Source organism: Macrotis lagotis, chromosome 1, assembly GCF_037893015.1.
Source record: "Macrotis lagotis isolate mMagLag1 chromosome 1, bilby.v1.9.chrom.fasta, whole genome shotgun sequence".
Classification (NCBI taxonomy): domain Eukaryota; kingdom Metazoa; phylum Chordata; class Mammalia; order Peramelemorphia; family Peramelidae; genus Macrotis; species Macrotis lagotis.
The window spans coordinates 807,122,255-807,145,127 of record NC_133658.1 but is presented as its reverse complement, the minus strand read 5'-3'; positions in this window follow the sequence as shown (position 1 = coordinate 807,145,127).

Below are 22,873 nucleotides of genomic sequence, written 5' to 3'. Positions count from 1 at the left end.
GGTGGGATGGGAACCTGAAAGGTCATGGAGTTTAGCAGATGACAAAAGAGCACATATTGTACCTGGGACTTTCTTTCCTTTCTACTTTATACTCCCCTAGCACATTACCTTCAAGGCCTCCAAGGGAACTCTGTATGGAGCCCCCATTTTAAACATACCCCTCCATGAAGTTCTAAGAACATAAACTAGTTCCTTCTCTGAGGGTTAACAGAAAAAGTCAGCTAGCAGATACAGAATTCTCTTTTAATTGAGCAGAGGGAGAAGATGCAACTAATAAAAAATAATCATTATAATAAAGTGTAATATAAATGGTAGTTGCTTCCATATGATAGAAAAACCCTTGGAAATAACTGTATCTTAGAAGAGGTAGTTTCGTCTTCAAGGGAAAACAGATAAATCTCTATGCAGGAGACATTATTTTATTTTTCTTTCTTTCTTTCTTTCCTTCTTTCTTTCTTTCTTTCTTTCCTTCTTTCTTTCTTTCTTTCCTTCCTTCTTTCCTTCTTTCTTTCTTTCTTTCCTTCCTTCTTTCCTTCCTTCTTTCTTTCCTTCCTTCTTTCCTTCTTTCCTTCTTTCTTTCTTTCCTTCCTTCTTTCTTTCTTTCTTTCTTTCTTTCTTTCCTTCCTTCTTTCTTTCTTTCTTTCTTTCTTTCTTTCTTTCTTCTTTCTTTCTTTCTTTCTTTCTTTCTTTCTTTCTTTCTTTCTTTCTTTCTTTCTTTCTTTCTATATTGGGGAAGGGGCTTAAAATGCAATGGGGTTAAGTGATTTGCCCAAGATCACTTAGGTAATTATTAAGTGTCTGAGGCCAGATTTGGGGAGGATAAGACATTTATTTCAGCTGGAGCAGAATAAAGTTAACTCGTCGCTCTGTGTGTATTTGTGTGTGTGTGTGTGTGTGTGTGTGTGTGTGTGTGTTCCTCCCCATAGTAAAACCCTAAAAAAACCATTGTTCACAAACCATTGTTCACATACTCTTTTGATGGATCCCTGATATACATTTGATACATGTTTAATGTGTAAGACTTCCTTAATAGAAATAAAAACATGAGTAAGAAGATAATATGAAAGTTGTCATTCATATTTTGCAGTTACTTTTCTAGTCCCAAAACTCTCAGACTTGAGAGACTCTCCTAATTTAAAACAGGAAATCTTAACCTGCAATCTACCAATGGGGTCATTATTAGATTTCAGTGAGTTCATAAACTTTGACAATTTTATGACAAAATCTACATTCTAATTTCAACATAAATGGTTTCACTTGAAACCCTACCAATTTTTTTTAATACAATTAAAAACACAATTCTTAAGTGTCTTTGGACTTCATTAGAATGTCAAAATAGTGGTCTATGGCAAAAGATTAAGCATATCAGCTGATAAAGACCAAAGCTGGCATCTTTTTAATACATGTATATAGATACATATAAAATATTACATAATATATTATTTATCAAGTTATATATTATTTTGCATTATATTTATTCTATTAATTAGTATGGATGTTTTATGATTTTCCCCTCCAGCTTTCCCTCCATAAAACTGGGATAATTTATGTAAAATGAGAAAACCCAAAAGGCAAAAATCAGAGAATGACAAGTAGTTAATGAAATATTGGATGAGAACTGGATACAATTGATTATGCAAATTGATAGATGCAAAAAGTAGCTAAACTTTTGTAGACAAAAATCATTTCCAAATCAAAATTTGCAGCAAAAATAAAATTATAAAGAAACTGAAGATTTACTGAATTCCACCAGTGAATAAACATGATAAATTATTAAGGAGAGGGTGAAAAACAAGAAGAAACATCCTTCATTCTTTCCCTAGCAAAAGCATTTAAAATAAACTGTGCCCTCTTAGTAAAACAGTTTTCTATGGTTAAGGAAAGGAAAGGAAACAAACCGGACATCAAGGAACTCAGATTTTAGTTTTTGCTTTGCCCCTAACTTTCCCTGTGATCTTGGGCAATTCATTTTTTTTAATTTTTAATTTTTTCTCTTAATTGATATTTTATTTTTGCACTTACATGCTATGAAAGCTTTTCAACATTCATCCATATACATATGCATATTTATATTACATAATTTCCTTCCACCCTCCCTTCCTACCTCAGTGGTGAACAGTCTGATAAACATTGTACATATACATTTATATTTAACATGTTTAAAGATTGGTGATTTTCTATATAAGGAATTAGGACTAAGGGGACAAAAAGAAAATCATAAGATAGGGAAGAAAAACATAAAGAGAAATTTTTTAAAAGTGAACATGGTGTTCATTCAAATTCTGTAGCTTTTCTTTGTTTTGTTTTGTTTTTCTTTCTCTGGATGAGGATAGCATTGTCCATAATAGTATCCCAAAGTTGTCCTTGTTCTCTGAACTGCTGAGAGGAGCTACATCCACCAGAGTTGCTCAACTCACAATGCTGTTGTTAATATGTTCGATGTTTTTGATACTGCTCCCTTCACTCTGCATCAGTTCCTGTAAGTCATTCCATGCTTCTCTAGAGTCTGACCAATCATGGTTTCTTATAGAACAAAAATACTCCATAACATTCAAATACCATAACTTGTTCAATCATTCCCCCAATTGATGAACATCCCTCACAATTTCCAATTCTTGGTGGAGCAATTCATTTGATCTCTTCATTTCCTCATGTATAAAACAGTATAATTGGATAGTCTCTGATATACCTTTGAGGAAGAACTTAGATTAAATTCCTTCTCAAACTCTTACTGGCTTTCTGACCAGAGGCAGGTCACTTAACTTCTGTGAGTCCCAATTTCCTAATCTGTAAAATGGGGGTGACAGAACCTATTAATTGTATGGATCAATTGGTTAAATTAAGTGAGCCATCAGCTGCTATGCTTGATTTCATGTACAATATCATACCTTCCCTTCTTACCCTCCCTTCCTATCCCCCCCAAAAAGCTCATTTCTAGGAAACTCATCTTCATGGAGGGAGATTGTTTCAACTTTATTACTCACATCTCATCACTAACTTCTACCTTTCCAAATGATAGACTGGAAGGTAGAGCAAAAAATCTGCTCCTAGGAGCAACTCGGTAATACAGTGGATAGAGTACCAGCCCTGGAATCAGGAGAATCTGAGTTCAAATCCAGCATCAGACATTTAATAATTACCTAAATGTGTGACCTTGGACAAATCACTTAATCCCACTGCCTTGCAAAAAACAAAAGAAAAAAAATCTGCTCCCATAGCCTCCCTATATAAAGGACTCAAAATCACATTAAATTATTCATTTGCCACCAGCTCCTCTTTTTGGTTTCAATTCAGCTATCACCATCACACCCCTGTGCTGGTCTACCCTACCATCTTTTTAACTCCATTTTGAATATTATCTTTCCTTATTAGAATGTAAGCTTTATGAACACAGAGACTATCTTTTCTTTAGCTTAGCACAGTGACTGGCTAATATTAGATGCTTGATAAATGTTTATCAAATATAAATCTAGGAGATGGGAGGTAAGGAAGGATATTATTCCAGGCTTTGGGAGCAGCCACTGAAAAGCCTCAGAGATGAGAGGAGGACTAATATAGATGAGGAAGTCAGTGTCATTGGATGTCAGAGTAAATGGAGGGGATAAGATGTAAGAGAGCTGGGAAGGTAGAAAGAGGGCTGATTATGAAGGGCCTTAAAAACCAAATAGAGGATTTGATATTTAATCTTGGATGCAATAGGGAACCACTGGAATTTATTGATTGATGGACAGGGTATGTGTGACATGGTCAAACCTGTGCAATGACAACTAATTGTAGGATGAGGTGCAGTATGAAAAGACTTATGGCAGGAGACTATTAAAACAGTCCAGACTTGAGATAATGAGGGTCTATACCAGGATGCTATCTTTGCAAATAGAGAAAAGGAAAAGTCAATAAGAGATGCAGTGAACATAGAAAGCACAAGACTTGGCAACAGGTTGGATATGTGTGGTAAGTCAAGTGAGGAGTAAGAACTGACACCATGGCTTCAGATTCTAATGACTGGAAGGATTTTGGTACCAGTGATTATAAAAGGTAATTTAAAAGAGACTATTTGCTATTCACTATGTATGTTCTTTGAATAACTGGCATTTAATGTAGCTTTGGTCCTAAAGTTTATCATTTATCTAAGCATACAATTACCAAACATCAGAGAAGTTTTACAAATAAGAATATAGACTATATTCAAAATGGATGAACTCTGCTACTGAGAGTGAGATATCTTAGTTCAGTGAAATAAATAGGCAGAAAGAGAAAGAAAGAAAAGAGAGAGTCAGAGTCAGAGTCAGAGATAGTGAAAGAGACGGAGACAAAGAGAGATCTTACCCAAAGGGAAATATCCTCTAGAAATCTAGAGGTAAGAACATAACTAGCATGCCAGATCTTCTATTTATTCACTTCTTTCCAAAGTCTTTCATTCCCTTCAGGGATCTCTCCCTGAAAAAGAATCTAGAACTTTGAGTCTTCTCCCTAGAGGATAAAATCCAGAAAAAAAAAAATTTCCCCAGTCCAGGTCCTTCAATCACATGCAGAAGGATGAGTCATCAGTCTCCACCAATTAGGAGAGAATTGTGCAGAAAAGTTCTGAGGTCCTCTTTGTATTATATAGTAATCACTTTCACACATTCTTTGGTTGAGAGAAGAAGAAAGAAGGAGGAGGAGGAGGAGGAGGAGGAGGGGCGAGAGAGAGAGAGAGAGAGAGAGAGAGAGAGAGAGAGAGAGAGAGAGAGAGAGAGAGAGAAATCTCACCCAAAGGAAAATACTCTGAAATTCCCTCTAGTGTAAAGATTGAGAGAGTCAGAGAGAGATCTCACCCCAAGGGAAATATTCCCTGACCCAAGTTCCCAATGCCACCCTTTAAGCTGGTACAGATTGCTGAGTAGTCAGTCTCCACCAATGAGAAGACCAGTTCTGAGGTGCTCTTTATGCTAGTCATTACTCTCCTTCACAAACCTGCCCTTCTTGCTGTTCCTCATATATGAAGTTCCTCATATATGAAGTTCCATCTTGGATTTTCAAATCTTTACCCCCATCCTTCACCTCCAGATTGTAAGTCCCTAGTTTTTTCAAAGCTCAGTTCAAATGCCAACTCCTCCATGAAACCTTTACTGATCTCTCCACCTGATATCCACCCCCTCCTAATTATCCTGTTTGTTTTTTAATTCCTTGTTCATGTACCTATTGTTTCTGCTGATAGAATGCCAGTTTTGGGGGAGCAGAGACTTTTTTTCATTTATGTCTTTGTCTTCCCAGTACCTAATATGGTGCCTGATATTTGACAGTCACTTAATAAACTGCTTATTTGCTTTATTGATTGATTGATATCAATAGTCTATCACTTACTCCATGCCCTCACCTTATCAACTTATCTTCTTTTGAATCATACATTTCTTCCAAAATATCATTTATTCTGCTTCTAAGATATCCTTAAACTCATACTAACTCAGAAATAGCTATACTAACTCAGAAATAGCCAATTTCAAGAAATCTTTCCTGTTTGATGAAATCAAACCTTGATGTATACATGGGGGGAAAGGGAAAGAGGTTGGCTCTGAGGGGGAGCGGATTGGAGGGGACTGTAAATAATAGAAGAAGTCTATGGCTATAAAAGAGAGGGGCATATAGAAAGGGTGCTTGGAGTCAAAGAAGACAAATCTTGGCCAACTTTCTCATTACTAGACTAATCGTGTCCAGAACCCTTCCTTCCACAGCACATTTCTGTCACAGATGCATCTGATATTACAATATCAGCCTATTTTGGCAAGCTCTAAAGCCACCACTGATCTATTCAAATATGTGTCAAGAGCTTAAGTTTCACCTTTTTTGAAGGAAGTCCTTCTCATTTGATCCTTGCATACATTAGGCATCCAGTGGACTTTAATTAAATATGTGTAAATTATATGGCCAGTACTGTTACTCTGCATTCATTCATTCATTCATTCATTTCCTCCAAGCTTGCTACTTGAGTCATGGCTGCCAATCAAGTTATGGACCATTCAAAACTTGAACCAATCTCTTGATGTTCAGTTTAACTTGTAAAACTTCTTGGTCAGAGTTTTAACTTTTATTTTTTTTGGAAGCAGTCAGGATTCAATGTGCCCAGGGTCACACAGCTAGTAAGGGTCAGAGCCAGATTTGAATTCCAGACCTCCTAACTCCAGGACCAGCACTCTACACAGTTAGAGGTTTCTTTTTTTTTTTGCCTTATCAATTATTTTTATTTATTCATTTATTTTTTCATCCATACACGCATGTATATTTTTAAGTTGCAAAATTTCCTTCCATCCTCCCTTGCCACCCCCTTCCCCTCAGTGGTGAACATTCAGGCTAATATTATACATACATATTTATGTTAAGCATGTTTACAGATTAGTTATTTTTGGTATGAGCAATTGGAATTAAGGGAAAGAAATACTTGAGATTTTTTATTTAAAAAGTGAATGTAGGGGCAGCTAGGTGGTATAGTGGATAAAGCACCAGCCCTGGAGTCAGGAGTACCTGGGTTCAAATCCCATACTCAGATACTTAATAATTGCCTAGCTGTGTGGCCTTGGGCAAGCAACAACAACAACAAAAAAAAAACCCTGAAAAAAAAGTGAATGTAATGTTTATCAGATTCTGAAGGGTTTTTTGGTTTTGTTTTGTTTTTTTTTCCTCTGGATGGGGATGTGGTCTAATATGGTTGCCCTAGCTCTCTGATCTGCTGAGAGGAGTTGTTTCCATCAAAGGTTCAACATCACATCTTTGTTGTTAATGTGCACGTTGTTCTCGTTTCTGCTCCCTTCACTCAGCATCAGATCCTGCAACTCATTCTATGCTTCTCTAGAGTCTGACCATTTATGGTTTCTTATAAAACAATAATATTCCATAGTATTCATGAACCATAACTTGTTTAACCATTCCCTGATTGATGGGCATCCCCTCAATTTCCAATTCTTTCCCACTACAAAAAGAGCTGCTATGAATATTTTTGGAACATGTAGGACTTTTCCCATTTTTTTATGATTTCTTATGGATATAGACTTAGAATTGGAATAGCTGGGTCAAAAGTTATAAACAGCTTTATAGCTCTTTGGGCATCATTCCATCTTGTTCCTTAGAATGTTTGGATCTGTTCACAACTCCACCAATAATGCATCAATGTCCCAATCCTCCCACAACCTCTCCAACATTGATCATTTTCCCTTTTTCTTATCTTGACCAGTCTGATAGGTGTGAGGTGATAATACATCATTATTGCTTTAATTTGCATTTCTCTAATAAATAATGATTTGGTTCATTTTTTCATAAGATTATATATAGCTTTAATTTTTTCATTTGCCAGTTAGAGTTTTAACTTACAGAAACTATTCCTTAAAAAAAATTGAATTAAAGAGGAGGATGGTATAGCAGAACAAAGAATGACTTACCTCTGATACCATCATGAAAAAAGGCTTAGTCCATAAAAGTAAGACTAATAATAACAGTTGATATTTTATTATACTTCAGATTTGCAAAGCCCTTAACAAATATTATCACATTTTACTTCTACAACAGCCATTATGCTTGTATTTTCAGATGGGGAATCTGAGGCTCAACATGCTTAAGTCACTTGCTTTTGGTCACAAAGATTGGCATTGCCATTTATAAGATTGCCATTTACATCTTCTTCTCCCTCTCCCTTTCTATCTACTGTACCACCTATCTGCCTCATTTTCCAAGGATTCCTAACCCTTTGCTTCATGATGGTTTGTGGAAAGGATGACACCACAAAGAAGGCATCCTGGGTTTGGTGGAGGAAGTAATTAATTTCCAGGCCTCTTGCAAAGTACAGGAGGTTACCACATGGGAGATATAAGGCCCCTCTAGTCACCCAAAGTCAGTGACCTGGACCAAAGTTCAGTTGCAGGCATGCACCTTAGACTCCCAGACAAAGATGTTGCAGTCAAGTGTCTATTTGTCTATTTTATCCATATTATCATGGCCAGACCAGACCAGTAAACATGTCAGGACTAAGAAAAAAATCAAAGTGGTTTCTGAGAGCTACCAAAAGAAGAGACTTAGGAGAATTTCACCAAAGGGAACAAGGAGGAGTGGGAATTGAATTGCTGAAATCTGTTTTTGAAGAAGAAAAGAAGAAAATAAAAAGTAATCCTCCAGTCTGAGATCTGAAGGAAATAAATGTAAGGGAACAGGAGGGAACAAGTCATAACAGTGCATCTGGCAATAGGAAGTCTGCTAGGAGGGAAGATAAAATTGCCAAAGATTTCCAGTTAAATTAGACAAGGAATTAGTGGAGATTTGAGCTATTTCTGAATTATATTCTAGCTTTGATGTCAAGAAATGAAGAGGAAAATGTATCAAATTTACTCATAATAATCAGAGCATTTAGAATGGAAAGTACCTGACTCCCTTATTTTATAAAAGGGGAAACGTAGGCCCAGAAAGGGAAATAACTTTCTTGAGGACATGTATCTACTCAGGAGCAGAATTGGGATTTCCATTCCATTCTATGAACTATAAGGTCAGGATGATCTGAGAACAAGATGTTCACTTCAAGGAAATACGTGTGATCAATTGAACAATATTTTGTAATAGCCATAACAACAAATATTTATATATATATATATATATATATATATATATATATATATATATATATATATATATATATATTTATTGTTTTGCAATACCACCATTTTTTTCCAATCCCACCAGCCCTGTCTAGGGTGGATCATATTCTTTATGGTAAGTCCATCACAAAAGCTACTTCCATATATTTCCACCTTTGCTGTTGCTAATCGCAACTCCCCCCATTCATACCTCCCCACTACCATATACTATATTTTCTCTCTCCTTTCACCCTCTCCCTCTTCTAAAATGTGCTGTAGGGTAGCTGAGTGGTGTAGCAGACTGATCACCGGCCTTGGGGCCAAGAGGCCTCAAGCCCATATACCACCCCTGAGACCCAGGAATGACCCGGGTGGCCCCATGGTCCCAGACATGCCGCCCAATCCCAGCCCCTTCCAAGAAGTAAAAAAGAAAGTGTGTTATATCTGACCACTCTCCCCCCCCCCATGGTCCATCCTCTCCTCCATCACTCATATCCCCCCTTCTCCCATCCCCATTCTCTCCTTTTTACTCTAGATGTTTATACCCCATTGAGTATATATGCTGTTTCCTCTCCAACAAAGCTCTTAAATATAAATAAATTCATATTTATATAAATATAAAGTTCTTAAATCCCAAATGACCCTCAGAATCATTCCAGAAGAATTATTTCATAAATTAGAAGACTAAGTGGGCCACAGAGAAATAAAATAACTTGTACAAGGCCACACAGGTTCTAAGGTAACATTTGAATGCACATCTTTGTAGTTAATAGGCTAAATATATGGCATTCAGTAATATTAACATTATAAAATTATAATTAATAATAACAATAATTAAAGGTTCACTTGAGTTTCATTTTTGGCACTGATATTTATAAGCCATGTGACCAATGGCAAGTCATGTAATTTCTCTGAAGCTCAATCTATTCATCTGTAGTATGGAGAAAATATTCCTTGTGGAGACCTTATCTCATAAAGTCTTGTAAGATTTAAACTAAATTATGTCTTCAGAGTTCTCCTTGGACATTAAGATCTTTGTAAATATTTATTATAATTATTACATTGTATTATATTATATTATATTTAGTATATTATATTTAGCATATTATTATGTTATGTTATGTTATATTATATTATATATAATTATTATTATATAGAAGACTATGGCAAGCTATTTGCATGACATGTTCTCTTTTGATTTCCATAGCTCCATAGTTCACAAAAAGAAGTTTCTCTACCACTGGACAAAATCCAAATTATTCCATCCTGGGTCTTGGCAATTGATTTCTTGGGTAACTATAGATGAGTCTCCCAATATCATTGGGTTATTACCTCTAGGTTAAAAAGACATCCTTATTCTCTGTCACTGATGGATCATTAGATTTGAAGTCATTTGAGCTTAAGCTGGCCACTTATTAGCTTTTGACCCTTGACAAGTTCTATTATCTCTCTGAGTCTCAGTTTTCTGATCTATAAAATGGGGAAACATACTCATTTTAAGTACTTAGAGTTGTTTTAAAGATCAAATAAAATTACTCATATATCTTTGTATATATATATATATATATATATATATACATACATACATACATACATGTATGTGTGTTATACAGGTATGTATGTAGATAGATGTATAAATAATTTATTATATATAATGTAATAGATCATGTATCATATTTTATCACAGATAAATAATAAATTTGTCTACAAATATTTAAGTATCTACTATATTTCAAGTACTATATTGTGTTGGGTGGGTGATACAAAAAAAGGAAAAATAATCTTCATTCTCTTAAATAGAGCACAATTTCATGAGGGAGGCAATATGCAAACAACTATATACCAATAATACATATACAAATAGGATAATGGAGATAATCTCAGAGGGAAAGCACTAAGATTAAGCTAATTGTGCAATTTAATTAAGATTAATTAATATAAATATACATAAAGCATACAGGTGCTTTCTAGGTCTTAAAGGATCATGAAAATGTGACATAAAATCTATTAATAAATAAGTGGGTAAGATTTGATGACCTCCAAGTTCCCTTCCAATTCTAAATCTGGGATCCTAAAATATTATCAACCAGGTTTCAATTCCAGTTTTTGCTACTTTCTACCTTTGTGACCTTGGACAAATCCCTCCACCTCTCTATTCTCAGTTTCCTTAATTGTAAAGTGAAGAAGCTGGTTGAAATTGATGACTTCTAAGGTCCCTTCCAGATCCAAATCTTCAAGCTTATGGTTTCCCAGTTGGAGTCTGCTCCTGTCTTTTCTCCAGTGAACCACAGTCCCACCCCTTTTCCTCTAGTAAATATTCATCCCCTGAACTTCTTTCTAAAGCAATACAAAGGACTTGAAGTTGCTCTTTAAATTTTCCATCCTGATACCAACTTCCCTACCTTTGCTCAAGTCCCTCCTTTGAAAGATAATCTGGTCATTCAGATTTTTCCTAATAGGGAAAAATAAACAAATGGCTTGGAATCAGTCAATCTTGGCTTTGCTATCTCTCATTGATCTTATCTATCACCAACTCTTCTGTGAATTAAGAAGAAAATTGACAGTTATTTCTGTGCAAAAGGTCTAGGGTTCTAGGGTGCAATTCACCATAACAATAAAAAAAATGAAAAAAGAAAAAGAAACCCAGTATAATCTATTAACAGAAGTCTAGTGTCCAAAACAATGTACCACAGTAATGATCACACATATTGAAGCTTGTCTTCTGCCTTGGGCTTCACAACATAGAAAGAACATTGATAAATAAAAGTATATCTAGCTAGAAGTGGGATGATCAGCCTGATGAAAAAGGAATGGAGGTCATTACATTTGAGGAATAATTGAAGCAATGTAGAATATGAAACTAGTTCTTTTTTTTAAAAAAAAAGACAGAGGAAATATAAAATTACTGAACTAGAAAATACTAGTTAAAACAACATTCTCATATTCAGAGATGAAGAAACCAAAGCTGAGGGAAAGCAAGTGATTTGGTTCACATCACACTAATAGGCTGGGATTTATAGATTCCACATTAAACTTGATGTTCCACCTGGGTGGTGATTCCCTGAAGCATTATCAGGATGACATTCAAAGGAGTTCACAAGCAATCAACCAAAGCCCTAAGAAAAAATCCTTTCCCAGCTTTTCATACCTCTTTCCTTCTTGCCCCTGACCTCCAAGGAGTCATCATCTTCTGGAAGATTCATTGTCTCCTCCTTGAAGTGTCACATGCTTCAAAATTCTCTCACTTTCTCCTGATCTTTTCCCAATATCATTGACAATAATTCTAGGTAGATGATGTTCTAATGAAAATCACTAGAATTATTCTTGGGGCAGAGCAAAGGAGATAGGAAAGGAAAGAATTGTATGATGAATCATCATCTCTCTCAGAATTTTAAAATATAGATAAAAAAGATAAAAGCAAAAAAAAATTTAAGTGAGGATGAATACAAAACAGTAGTAAAGTCTCATATGAATAGTGCCAGGAATGCCAAAACACAGAGGAAGTTAAGCCTTATAAGATGATAATAATATCAATAATAAGAGCTAAACTTTTTTTTCCTCCTAATCTGTCAAGAGTTCAAAGGAGTCTATCTTTCATAATTCATTCAAAATTGCTTCACTTTTCTTCCATATAATAATGGTTTAAAGTGTTCTTGTTGGGGGCAGCTAGGTGGTGCAGTGGATAGAGCACTGGCCCTAGAGTCAGGAGAACCTGAGTTCAAATTCAACCTCAGACACTTATTAATTCCCTAGCTGTGTGACCTTGGGCAAGTCACTTAACCCCATTTGCCTTAAATTTAAAAAAAATTAGTGTTATTGTTTTTTATGTTTCAGAAATGTCCAGTTCTCTGTAACCCCATTTGGTGTTTCCTTGGCAAAAATGCTAGAGTGGTGTGTTATTTCCTTCTCCAGATCATTTTCTAGATGAGGAAACTGAAGCAATTTGTTTAAGCAAGTAATTTGTTTAAGGTCACAAAACTAGTAAGAGTCTCAGACCAGATTTGAACTCAAAGAGATAAGTCTTCTTGACTCCAGACCTGGTACTAGCTGGCCCATCTGGGTGACCTACTTTTTTTTCTTTTTAGGGTTTATTCATTCTTCCTTCTTTCCTTTCTTTCTCTCCATTGTTTAATTTACTCATGTGCTCGGTATTTATTGTAGCATTTTTTTGTTTTTCAGCCCTTTTACCCCTTCATTCATTTTTTGACTCCTCTCTTCCCCTACTCCATACTTATAGTTGTGCCCTTCCCTCCTTGAAAGTTTAATAACTCCACCCTTCTTTAGTTGGGGGACATAAGGGTCAGTGGGTTGGATCATTTCCCTGAGTGATCTCCAGAAAGAGATGACTCCCCCCTCCCCCGGGTGAATTTTTTGTCCTCTTTCCATCATCCTGATGCATTTTTTCACTATAGCCTATGATTGTGAGTGTTATGACTAGGTAGAACAGAAATGTCTCACTCAAAGCCCATGGCCTACACAAAACTCAGAAATGCTGACAAATGATTAAAATGTAATTGGGAAATGTTTGACAGAATTTATAAAAATAGAATACAATAATATTCATTTGTAGTTTTCTAAGTTAATATGCAGCCTACAAGGCTCTTGTTTCTATTCAAGTTTGACACCATTAGTATACAGCACATTCAGGTCCTCTAACCTTCTTCCCTCTTTTCCTTTTTATGACTCTAGAATTAGCATCTGCTGCTTCTTGCAAAGTATTAGTAGTATAGTGCTGGTAGGTATTTAGACTTTTGCCAAAAGTATGGGGAATCCTCACAGGTGACACACTGTAAGAAGTTTTATAATATAAATAGTAAATACATATTAAGTATAAAAATATATTTAATGATACATATATAAAATATAAATATATTTAATAATAAAATGGCTTTATTTACATTATCTGTGGTAGTCTTGATTAAAGAAAAAATAGAATTTAGAGCTTTAAGTATTAGAGTTCTTTATTTTAATTCAGGTATTATTTTGTACCAGATTCTGTTTTCTTACATTTTATATTTCTTACATTCTTACATTTTAAAATGAACTACTGTAACTACTCTATTACTAGCAGATAATTCCTTTCTTTTGAGGTGAATAAATATTCAGAAAAATCTCTCTTCTGCCTTGAAAAGGAATTTTTAAAATTGTGTTAGGGACAAGAACAAAAATACTAAGTAATTTAGATGTCAGATAATACAAAATTGATCTAAAAATACTATTAAGTTGATCATGTAAGACAAAGGACATGGGATTTGGAATCAACAGACAAAGTTAAATCTACACCCTGCTACATTGTACTTGGATGACCAACTAATTTTTCTGGGCCTCAATTTTCTCATCTCTAAAATAAAGGAGGTGGACTATATGATCCTTCAGACTCCTTCTGGTTTGAAAACTAGTATTCTAGGATAATGAACCAAATTTAACATCTGCAATTTTAAAAAAAGGTAAATGAGGATTCATATACTTAGAGTGAAAAATTCAATTTTGCAAGGACAGAATATAGGGAGCCATTCTCTCCTAATGTGAAAAAGACCTGGGAATTTTAGTGTATTAACAAACTCCTATGAATTAGTATTGTTAGAAAACTAATGCAAATGTGATTTTCTGAAATGGATGAAAAGTATCTAGAATGAGAGAAATTAGAGTTCCACTGTTCTTTCTCCTGGTTAGACCATATCTGAAGTTTTGTATTAAGATCTGGGCTCCACATTTTATGAAGCCATAGATAAACAGGATTAAATAAAGAGAAGGGCAATATAATTGTGGAGGAACTCAAAGCTATTGAGGAAATTGGGAGGCAAAGTTTTTAGTCTGGAAAAGAGATGGTTTATGACCTTATCACATTAGATCAATCCACTCTAGTCTCTTCTGATGGGCTTTCTCTAGAAATATTCATTTTAAGGAACGTTTAGCTATGTTCATGCTTTTCATTTTTTTTCAGAATCTGTTCTAGACTCTATGAATTTATTTTTTCAATATTTTCTGATTCGGATGCCTATTGTACCTTCCCATCCCCAGTCCTTTTAGTTTCCATTATGTCATGCCTTTCTCGCTTTTGTCTTCCCCCTCTGAAATGTCAGAAGGAAGCAAAGAAAAACTGGATTCCTTTGGGGGTAAAAATGTGTAGTGGGCATTACATAGGTTTTCTTGAAATTGAAATTAATTATTCAATCCTTATGCTCTGCTGTGTACATGAAAAGTTCCTTTTTTCTTTTCTCTCTTTGTATTTAAACTTCAAATGAATATAAAATTTACAAAAATAAAAATAAAAAATAAATTTGAGTTCATTATTTTAAAAATGAATTTTTATGTAACCCATGGGGGAAAAGAAGAATATAAGCTTCTTATGAACATGAGTTGTCATTTTTTTGCCTCTTTAAAAGAAATTTCCCAGTAATTAGCATGCTTAATAAATGTGTTTTTTTTTAACTTGACTTATCTGCCATGATAATTGTCTTTAATGAGGATCTCTTAAGTGGAATTAGTATTGTTTTACCTTGGTTCCAGAGAATTAAAGTAGGATCATTAAGGGGAAGATGCAGAAAATCAGACTGTGGACCCATATAAGGAATTCCAAAGGTGGAACAGACTATCTTAGTGGGTAGTGAGCCCAATATCATTACCTAAGAAATGTTGCAGAAAGAATTATTGCTCAGGTGTGGTGATTATATCATCTCTCAAGTTCCTTCTGAAATTCTATGGTTCAAATTCAAGTATTTGGGACACCTAGGGCATCAAACCATTTTGTTTTAGCTATTAACACCTCAGTTATAATCAGTTTATCAGATTCCCTTGTCTATTACCTAATAGAACCCTGGAGTAAGAGGCTGAGTTTTCCTGTAATGAAAACTTTTTAAGGAAATCTAGAGTTTTGAGAAGTAGGGGCAGGGAGAAGAGAATTTTGCATGGGAAAAGGGGATCAGGGTTAGTGAAGGTCAACATGAGAGTACCAGACCCTGGGGCTCAATATGATTCCCACTAAATTGAATGAAAGGTAGCCCCATATTTTACCATCATTTATTTCACTGTTCTCCCTAGGTTTAGCCCTACCATCTAGTTGCTTTCAAGGACACACTGATCAAACTGTTTGATTCTCCACTTCTCTTGTAGCTCAGAATCTCTCAAGTCTGAGCTCCCCGCCTCACTTCCTAATCCTTTACTTTATCATATACCCCAGCTTCAGCCTCCCCTACAATAACCAATGGGTTCCTTCTTCCCCATCTGGGGAGTGGAGACATCTGCTTCCCATATGGAATTTTCCCCGCTCATGTGACTATATAGTAGGGAACATGTGTTTCCCATGTTTGTTTGTATTTTGTCCCCCCTCTGTGAATAGCAAAATGGGATAATGAGCCTGGAGAGTGAATAGTCAACCAGTATTCCAGACACAAACTTCATGTAAAAAATTTGTTGGTGAGATTAAGTCCCAATGGGAGAAAATTCGTCAGGGCTCGGTAGATTTTGTGTTCTTCCTTGCCTGGCCCATTTACCCAGCTACACACACAAGTGCATATGTGCTTTTCTATTTTTCCTATCTATAATTAAACCACACTGGTGAGTCAGTGTGATCTCATGAGAAGTCCACTGAACATGGTTTACACATGTCATGATTCAACCAACCGTTTTGTTTCTCAACGCCTTCATCTGTAAAATGGCCTGCCAGTTTCTCATGGTTGTTGTGCAAATTAAGTGAGAGAATGTTTATGAGACTATCTTACTATCTTGGACAACAATAGCAAATCTACAGAAAGCTATCATTAATAAAACTTCTTTTAATATTCAAAATCTTTGCACTTCAGCTGAGCCTTCTTATAATTTCACATTCAAGTTTTTGTTGTTATTATTCTTCCTGACATTTTGGATCTTGCATTAGTTTTTGATCCAGTCTTGTGAATTCATCCATTATATGGAATTGTCAGTGCAGAAATTCTCTCTATCAATACCGAGGAACCACTCCTTTTTAACTTCTTTTCTCAAAGATTCATCTGAGGATATGGAGAGGTCAAATAATTTAACTATATTCCCCCAGCTTTGTGCCATAGATGGGATTTGGAATCTAGAACTGCTTGACTCCAAAATGAATTATTTATATACTATATTAGAATATACCAATTCTTTCACCTATAACTAATATTTTTAAAGGTCAGTTGATTTTTAAAAATGTTTCATTTCCATTTTTGAAAAAAGAACTACTTTCTCTTTCATTAGCAAAGTATAGAAGCTGAATCACTTGCTGCTATTCTCACCTGTTTTTCTCTGCAGGGGTTTGGATGCTAAATATAGATGAATTTATAAACTTAGAAATCTATATATTTACATATTCATCACTATTTTTAACTTGATCACTATATATATATACATATATATATATATTATACTAGAAAAGAACAGCTCTACTAAAATAGACTCACTAGAACATCATTCTAAGTTCATTAGTCTTCACCTATGATACTTGAATATTCGATGACTCAAATGATTCCATAATCTATTTATTATCTTCTACAACACAGATTGCATCAGATCCTTGTCAGCCCATCAGGTCTCTTATCTGTGTTCTATCATATGATCTGATCTTTATTTTTTTAATCAAATTTTAACTAGTAAGTCATTGCAAATCACATTCTATATATACAGCTTAAAGGTTTGAAAAACTCTTTCCATGTATTAGGTCACTGAATCCTCAGAGCTGGGAAAATATATCCTGGCTATGTAACTAGTGACAAGGAAAGTCACTTACCTTTCAGTACACCACATGAGGGGTTAATAATAGTACAATTAGTACTGTCCTTATTATACACTGAGGTTCAGAATAAAAATAACAGTGGGAAAGAGGAAAGAGCAAGGATTCTGGAGTCATAGCACCTCCATTTAAATGATGCTTCTTCTCTCTCTGGAAATGACAGGGAGCATGTCCCTGGACCTCATCTTCTTCATCTGTGAAATGAAAGGGTTGAAGTAGTTGGTCTCTGATGATCTTCCTGGAAGTAGACCTATGGTCCTATGGGTCTCTGAATTTGCCTGCATTCATGTAAGGACACACAAATAAGACCACCATTTATCTAAAATTCTACCCATGTACTACTCTATGATCATCTCACTATCTCTGGAAGACAGTGATAGCTACATCATGGTAGGTGAGATGGTCCTTTGAGCAATCTTGCCTGAAAAGCAAGGACAATATTTGTTCTGCCTGCCTTACTTGGTTGCCATGAGGCCCTAATTCTGTGTTTCTGGAGGTACTCGATGATTATTGTAAATCATGAATTTGACAGATAAGGAAATCAAGGTTTGGAGAATTCAAATAATCTCCACAAGGTCAAAGGGTAAAGTAGAGTCAAGCTAAAGCCAAGGTAAGAAATTCCTTGCACCCAACTCAATATGGTCTTCACTGACTTGAGATGAATTCATACAGATAATAGCAATAATAACAATAATAACATTTATATAGAGCATGAAAGTTTACAATGTGCTTTATATATCTCATCTCATTTGAAAAGATTGTTGAATCTAATCCTTCCCATTAAATCAACCTTTGGAAACAATTCAACACTCTGCTTTATACAAATACTTTGATCTCTCTGTCATTAGACTGAATTAGCAAGTTTCCCTTGCATTGTAACATAAAAAGAAGTCATATGAAACAAATTGCACATCTGACTGCTTCCAGAGGGACTATGATTTCTGCTCTGCCTCTTTCCAGGTTTGTGGAAACTGCTTTGTTGTACATTCTCTTTTTTAAAAAGTGATTTAAGAATTATGGCAAGAGCATAGACAAGCCGTTTCCCTTCTGTGTTGCTCAGTGCTAAATGAAGAGGATGGCATATAGAAGAAGATAAAAGTATAGAAGAATGAACCCATGCTTTGAGGTCCAGGTTATCTCTATTTTTCTTTCCTTATCCATATTCCTATTTCGCTCTGGGTCTCAGATTCCTAATCAACGTTGGAAAGATTTTTTGTTGTTTAGTTGTTTTGTGTCTAACTCTTTATGGTTATCCCATTTTGTCCTCATAACTACCCTGGGAGATAGATCCTATTATAATCCTTACTTTATAGTTGAGAAATCTGAGGCAAGTGACTTGCCCAGGATCCCATAGTTAAGAATCTGAGGTCAGATTTTAACTCATATTCATAACTCCAAGTCTAGTACTCTATCCACTGTGGTAACTATTACTTTGGAAAGCATCCCATTCTACTGTAGGGCAGTCCTGACTTTAAAGATTTATTTTCTCTAACATTAACTTTAAATTTGTCTCTGAAACCTCCACACCTATTGTTCTTAGTTTTTTTTTCCTTTGGTATAAATCCTATTATTGTTCCATGGTGCAGACTTTCAATTAGTTGACATAGCTGTCCTCTTTCCCCCAAACTTCATTGTCTCTTTCACAAATTATAAACCTTCATTTCCTTTAACTTATCCTCATATTTCATAGACCTGAATCTCTCCATTTGATTAATCATTGAGCAGAATGAGATCTGTGTCTTTACTTTGTCTATTATTACTTTGACTTAAAGTAAAAGACTTACTCTAAAATACATAGGTTTCAGTTTTCTCTTCTGAAAAATGAAGGATTTGGATTGTAAATTCCCTAGAGTCCTTTCCAGCTCGAACTTTCTGTGATGCTTTTTGTTATGGCAGATTCAGACTTTCACTTATCTCTGGCATTGGAGAAGCGCCTGGAGCACTCTGGCTCAAGTCAAACATCTGTTCTTCCAAAGTAGGCTCCTACTTATTGCAATATACTCTTCCCTATTTTGTTAGAAAGATTAATCAGTTAATGAGAGTGGGACACAGAGTAGGATGCCATCTCATCCGCTAACTTGGCACTCATTATTAAATTGCTTAATTCATCTTATGCTTACAAAGAATTTCCGACTGGCTATATTATATTCACTGAAACATGAACAATTCTTTGGATAACACATCTTCTGCAATATAAGAATCATTTCTTCTTTCATGAAATATACTCTCTAAGACTTTAACCAGTGTTATGTATTGGGAAAAAACAGTGGCATTGATGTCATAAGCGTGAAGCAGGTTCTATTCCCACCTGTGACTTTTATTAGTTGTGTGGGACATTATGCCCCACCTCTCCCAGCTTCAACTTCATCATCTATAAAATGGGCATGATGACACATGTCCAACTTATAGGCATATTATGAAGACAACACAGGGTCTTAAATCTCTAGACAAATATGGATTGTTATTGTTAGTTTAAAACTGCATATATATATATATATATATATCTGTTTTCAGATATATAGGGAAGTGTTTCTTGGCAAGCATCTAATACTAAATTAGGATTCAGATGTTCTGTGTTTGAATCCTAGCTTTGCTAATTACTCTGTTATGATTAGAAAATTAATTTACTTGTCTACAGCTCCTCCATAGGTGATATGATATGGTTTGATTCTCTGGTAATTAGCAGTTCTATGATCCTATAAGAGATTCTTGGGGAAGAGTGATTAAATTTATTTTACTTGTTCCCAGAAGGTTAGGACAGAGTAGGGAAACATACTGTATTTTCTCTTATGTGTTTATTGCATGAAATCTAGGATACTGAAATAAGGTGAGCAGTCCAAATCAATGTCTCTGTTATTTCTTTAAGCATAGAGAAAGACAATATTTAATATACAATATGTAATATGTAATATAATAATTTTCCAACAAGGAAGTAGAAAATCTTTGTTGTCCACCAGGTGGTACTCTGTGTAAGCTACCAGGTCAGTGATTTTGTCTAGGACTCTGGCAAATACAAAAAAGAGCCTTCTATACTGTCATACCATGTAGTTCTGAATGTTTCCATACTGTAGTTTAAAATCCAAGTTAACCAGGTTCTAAACTTGTATAGCACAAGAGTAGTCAAACTATAGCTTGAAGGTCAGTGTGACCCACTAACTCTTCTTTCAAGGAAGCTAAGAATTTTTTGTATTCTTAAGCATAATAAAATTTTAATATCCAAAAAATAATTCTTAGGTCAGAGGTCATGGAAAAGTAGAAGGTTGAAAACATTTGACCCATAAAAAATAATCCATTGACCCTTGGTCTATAGAATGTCATAAAATATCATTCAAATATATTAAAATGAAATCTATGGCTCTACAACTCTTCATATGCTGATTTTTCCAAGTCATACAAACCCCAAAGATCATGAAAGAAGAACAAAAGAACATGAATGTATGTCTATGCTTGCTCTAGGTCACAGGGTAAATAAAAGGGAAAGAGGGAACAAATAGGAAAGATGATCAGGATCACTGTCACTTCATCAATCTACAGGATTTGTGATTGTTAACAGTTCATGATACCTAGGACCTCTAAGTACTCTGATTTCCTCTTCTGCTCCTAAGTCTGGACAGTCACCATAGTATTGATATGAATACTGATCTATGCTCATATGTTTCTAGTCTGTTCATGAAAGGCAATGGGTTGAACTGCAGCCCAGTGATCACCTGGCAATTCCCAATTCCAAAGTCCAAGTGTTGATATCTTAGCACTTCTAACTGCCATGACCAACCAAGCATCCAACTCTTTTTTTCTCTCTCCTTTTTACTTTGAAGGAAATATAACAATTTATTTGCAAGATAATATGCAATTTAATTTTACAGCTGTTTGAAATGACATAAAATACACAATAATTAAATAAAACTAAGCTTCAGAAAAAATTGCATGTTCTAGATCTTTTAGAAATTGGGTTCAATTGGTTGATATCCTGTGATACCAGATGCTATTTGGAAATTCCCAAGGAAAATTGTTGAGAGTAGTAATCATCCAGTACTGAAGGAAAACTCAAAGTTGCCTAAAGAGTAGATAGAAAATCTCAAACTGTAGCATTCTCTGTCACATGTGCCCTCTATGATTGGCAGAAAGTCTCTCTCTCCAGAGCAAAAGAAAAAGAACTTGGAAATATAAGATCTTAATATTCATGTATAGTCTCACAAATTTGTTTTACATATAAGAATTTCTGGAAGTACCTTGACTCCCAAAAGAGATGTATTAGAAGTAGAGAAATGTCTCTAATATATTCCAAATGAGTGAACATTTTTATAAACCTTAAAGCTCTATAAAAATGCTTATATCATCATCATCATCATCATCATAATGAATTATTCCTATGAGTTACAATTATTTCAGCTATACAATTATATATCAGCTATATGTTATCTTGATATTTAATAAACTTCCAACACTGAAGGTATTCAAATGAAGAATCAAGATAAATAATGCTGAAAGCAAAGTATTAAATGAAGGTTTTTCTTGGGTGTGGAGAGGGAGGAGAGTAGAGAGGACAGGTAGATGGGGTAGCAAATACATCTGAGGATTAGCTAAGAAATGGGCAAGATATATGCTTCAGAAAAGTGCTTTTGATTCCATTTAAATTTCAGTTTCTGGTCACTTTGGTCCTAATCATCCAGCTTCTTGGAAAGAGACTTAGAGATTAATGATCATTTATCAGGAAAGCCATAGAGAAGATTTTTATATAATGGGTGATGTTGGATTAAAACCTTCTGAGGCCACTACAAAAATTAAGATGATTCTCCCCTTATTTCCAAATGTTCATTTATTTTACTTAGGAGTCCAGATTTTTCCCATTGTCTAAATATGTTCACTAAGTCAGATGTTACCAAACTAGGTCATATGGACCTCCGAGGAGTGTAAAGCATATCAAAACTGGATGACAAATGTTTTATTTGAATTTTTAATTAATTTTCAGTCAGTTAAGTTACAAAATCTGGGAATACTTTTAGTGAAACATATCACATTCTTACTGTTTTAATGAAAATTAATAGATCTATTTTCTTTCTTATATTCATATTTATGATAAATTTTAGAATGTATTTCCATTGAAGCTGATTAGAAAGTATTGTAAATTTATTGAAAGTCAAGGAATACAGGAAAGGTTGGAAATCTGCCCCCCCACACACACACACACATACACCATAGATGATCATTTGAATCTTAGATCTGACCTCAGCAAAATGATTCCCCAATATTTTAGAGACTCGAGTTGCTTTTTGTTCTTTCTCAACAGTCTACCTCAAAATCCACATTTACTAAAAATGCTAGCTTTTGGGTGTTTATAAATACTTCAAAGGGAAAAGGGGCCAAAAGGAAATGTTAAAATGTGTGTAATTTAATGCATATATTTATGATTATGAATAATTCAAATATTAGCATAAATGTTTGTATTTAAACTAATTTTCTTTGGTATTTACTTTTGTGTATGTGTTTGTGTGTTTGTCTCCTGAATTTCACAGTACTTCTTCAAAGACTTAAAAGCTCT